General features: G+C 39.4%; 1 pseudogene; it reads left to right on the forward strand.

Moving 5' to 3' along the window:
* Window positions 1–2,845: 2,845 nt before the first annotated feature.
* Window positions 2,846–3,677, forward strand: LOC101707469 (transformer-2 protein homolog alpha pseudogene; annotated as a pseudogene).
* Window positions 3,678–4,591: the final 914 nt, after the last annotated feature.

Here is a 4,591-nt window from a genome sequence, read left to right on the forward strand (position 1 = left end):
TCTGCATTTAGAGCAATTTAAAGACTCTTGATGAGACAAGCTTGGTAAACACAATTGTAACAGAGAATGAACCAGTGGTCTGAGAATCATAAAGTTTAGCTTCTAATCTGAAGTCTTTTACATTAGGAAACTCCCCAGATTTAAGGGTCCACCAGTGGCTCCTAAATGGAGTGTCTTCTCAGAGACATTTGCCATTGTCTGAAGACATGTGAGATTGTTATGGCTGTAAGCAAGCAGGGCAGGTGATACTGGAATCTAATGAGTAGCATCCAGGAAGCTGGCAAATATTTTATTTACACTATACAGATCTGCCACTTACAACAAAGAATTATCTACCCCAAAATGTCAGCAGCACAGAGGTTGAAAAACTATATTAAAGTGACAATTATCCCATATTAATGGGAAAATCATTGAGAAGAAGGCAAAGGAGAGAAATGGGTAAGAGGTCAAGCTAGAGTGAAATATGAGGTCAAGTTACTGGAGGAAGTGCTGGACAGTACAAGTCCTACCTCAGCAGTTCCAATGAAGGGAATGGGAGCCAATGTGTTCATACCCTTGTTTATGTCAGTCATTGGTGTCTTAGTCACTTTCCTTGTTGCTGGGACAAAATAATTCACACCCACAACTAAAAGAAGGAGAGGTTTAGTTTGGCTTACAGAAGTTTTAGTTCTTGCATGGTTGGCTGGCTCTAGGCAGAAGCTGTATGGTAGGAAGGCCAAGGCAGAAAAAAGCTACTTAATTCAAGGTAGATAGGAAGCAGAGTGCATGAAGGGAGGAACCAGGAAGAAAGATATACCCTTCCATTTCACACTCCCAGTACATGTCTTTTCCCACCAGACTCCAACTCCTAACAGCAAGTCAGCTATACCTCCCCCATAATCTAATCCCCTTATGCCCTAGTGAGGGCATAAGGCTGTTGGGTGACATCTAGATATACATCATAGCATTCCACTCCAACCCCAAAAGACTCATGTACATCCCTATGCAAAATATATTTAGTACCTAATTAAGAATTGATGAAGTCTTTACAGTTTCAGCATTGCTGATAAGTCTAAGTCCAAAATCTCCTCTGAGATCAGAGCGAACTGTTCGCTGTGAGGTCCTGTTAAAATAAAAAAGAAAGTTAAACACTACTGACACGGAATGGCACAGGGTAAGCCTTCCCAATCCAAAAGGGAGAAATAGGGAGACAGAAACCAATGGGACCAAAGCAAGACCAAAACCCAGCAGCGCAAATATTAAATTCCATAGTTTCTTGTCAAGCATCCAGAGCAAACAGTAGTAAAAGATGTGAACCCCAAAGGGGTTGGGTAACCCTACTCCTGTGGCATTACCAGTGGTTGTAGTCTTCATGGTTTCTCTCTTGGGCTGACTTTGCACACTTGTTGCAGCTTTCCTCAGATGATCCATGTTCCTGGCTTGTCCAACCTTCTGAGGCCTTCTCTGCATTTGCAGCTTCACTCTCACAGCTCTTCACACACTACCCTCTCAGAGTCACACTCTCTGGCCTCCAAGGCCTTCTTCTGAAATCTGGATGGAAGCCCTTCTGACCTCACAAGTCTGCATCCTATAAACCAGCACCATACAGATGACATAAAGATCTGACACCAGCTTGAACAGTAGCCAGGCCTCCTTGAATCTCTGCTGCAGAGGCCTCTGAGTACTTGGGTGGCTGAGTACTATTAACCAAATACCAGGAAAATAATTCCCTATGCAGTCCTTCTCCAGCATGGTGACCTGGGGTTCTCTTCTCAAATGAAAGCTTTACAGCTTTGCATTCTTGAGCCTACAAAAGTAACAATGATTCCTGATATGCCCTCATTTTTCTATTGTCCTGACGTAAAGTACTTGGCTTCTTAATATGAATCTTTTCAGGAACTAAGCATTCCTCAGACAAAACTTTGAAGGCTCAGACTTTACAGGAGCTTTATTTCTGGTGAAACTCAAAACTTTTAAAATTACTGAGCTGTGTTGTTTGCTCTTGACTTTCAATGCAGAGCTGGCTAAAAGCCCCCAACAGTATTCATGACAGAGCATGATCATTTGGCTGCCTTAAAATTTTCTCTACTAAATTAATTAGTCTGAGGCCTTACTCTCCATCTCCCACAAAGGACATGGGCAAAATGTAGATAAATTTTCTGCTGAAGCACAACATACATGACCTGGAGTCCAATTGCCAATGAAGTTCTTGTTTCTAACAACATTCTTGGCTTTGAAGGCAGGGAGGTCCAAATTTGAGGGATTGTATCTGTAAGAGCTTCTTGCTACTTTATAACATGGTGGAGAATGTCACATGGTGAGACAAAGCAGTCAAGACAGAGAGAATTGCTTTTATAACAAAGCGACTGCTAGAATAACCCATGGATGCACTAAACCATTAATCTATGATTGGGTTAATCCATTCCTGAAGGCAGAGCCCATAAGATCCAATCACCTCCCAAAAGTCCCACTTCTCAAGTACCATGTGACCTTTGGGATTAAGTTTCCAAAATATGAAATTTGGAATACACATTCAAAGCATAACATTTTGCTCTAAGCTCTTAAAATTCAAGTACTTTTTACATACAAAATACATTCATTTAGGCCCAGGATTTAGCTCAGTGTTTCTGCCGCCTGCCTTGCAAGCTCAAGATCCCAAGTTTGATCCCTGGTACCAAAAAAAAAAAAAAGAAAGAAAGAAAGAAAATACATTCCTTCTACCCCAATTTTCCCAAAGGTGGCCATTTTGAGACTGGAATGAAGCAGCAGTTGTTTCCTGTTCCTGATGGTCCAGTCAGAGTGGTGATTCAGCTGTTGGCCTCAAGCCAAGATTTATCTCTTTAGTTCTGGGGAGCTCCTGGCCAACATGAGTGATGTAGAGAGCAACTTTGAGACAGAGAATCTCATTCTTGGTCAAAATATCCAGTCTGATCTCCTGCTAGTGTAAAATTAGAGACCAAGTCAGGATCTCATAGTTTGTCAAGGGTTCCCAAACACTATGAATCCCATTCTTCATTGATCAAGATCCAAATTCAAGACAAAGGCAAGGAAGCATTGTCATAAATATTACTCTTGATCCAGATCCCACTCTCACTCTCATAGAAGATGATCTTGAAGTAGGTCATGTACACTAGAATCCTGGCAGTGAAGAAGCCAGAATCACTCTCCCAAGTCTAACTGAAAAACATATACAGGCCACAGGGCAAATCCAGGTCCTGATACTTGTCTTGCAGTGTTTGGCCTCAGTTTGTACACAACAGAAAAAGATCTTCATGAAATATTTTCTCAGTAAACACTATTGAATGGTGTCCATGTGGTTTATGATCAGTGAAGATTTTGTTGGGAGGATTTGCTTCTGTGTATTTTGAGAGAATAGATGGCTCAAAGGAGTCTATGGAAAGGGCAAATGGAATGAAGCTGGATGGCAGAATTTATGTGGATTATTCTATCACCAAGAAAGCATACACATCTATACCCCAGTTATCTATGTGGGCAGAGCAACTCATCACGGTGGTGGTGGTGGTGCTGGTGGTGGTGGTGGTAGAGGATGCAGTGGTAGAGATGGTGGTGGAGGTGGCAGACAATGAGATTCTTACTACAATAGAGGATATGACTGTGGGTGTGACAGACATGGAAACTATGATTCACAGTACAGAAGATCACCTTCTCCTTACTATAGCTGATAGAGAGCAAGATAAATATCTCATTCCCACAGCCCAATAAGCTAACAGAATGATTGCAATTAAAGACTGTTTTCCTCCTTTTTTGCTTTTCTTCTTTTTTTAATTGTGGATTTCCCCAAGCTTCTAATCCTTTCTACTCCTTAACAAATTTTTGATTTATTTAGTGTCTACATTTTGTCAGTTGTATTGCTATTTTCCCCTTCTAGTGTTATAATACACTTAAAGATGTATTGTTATTTCAATTAGTTAAATATCAAGTAAAAAAGAACCCAGTGTTATGCTTTGTTAGTGATTTTTCTTTGCCTTTAGGGAAATTCACTCCTAGCTAATCATATGAGGGAAAGCTTTTGTGTCACGTATTATATTAGATGCTGTATTAGAGAGCTGTATTTATGATGAACTTCTTTTTAAACTTTCTTTTTGGGGAAGATAGTAACATAGAAAGTAGTTCAGTCATGTCAGGTTTGTCTGGGTTGGTATGGAACAGTCTCATAGTTATGTAGAAAGTTTGAAGCTATAGAAGAAAACACTTGGACATTTCTCTTGAAAAATATAATTTATGAACCCTAAAAAGGCACTTTTTAGAGATGAAAAATTTGTGGATGCCTACAAAATATGTTTATTTTAAATACATTTGTTAAATTTACAAACTTAGAAGTATGAGTTTTGGGTTAAAATTATTTAAATTTAAGTATTCTCTTAATCAGTGAAGGATAATCTTTATTTCCTATACCAATTGTGTAATATGCTGTTAGAAATTTTGGTATTGGCACATTGGTTAACCGGGCTATTGTATAGTATTAGAGTCCTTAGAAGATATATTTAGGGGAAAATTATCGTCGAGTAAAAGGTAATTTTTTTAAAGAAACATTTCTGAAGCCTTAGCTCATTTGTGCAACAACTCAAAGTCCATAATCAAAAGTCTCATC

Source organism: Heterocephalus glaber, unplaced genomic scaffold (genome assembly GCF_053883595.1).
Source record: "Heterocephalus glaber isolate CG9 unplaced genomic scaffold, H.glaber_assembly_v1.0 deba00001538, whole genome shotgun sequence".
Taxonomy (NCBI): Eukaryota; Metazoa; Chordata; class Mammalia; order Rodentia; family Bathyergidae; genus Heterocephalus; species Heterocephalus glaber.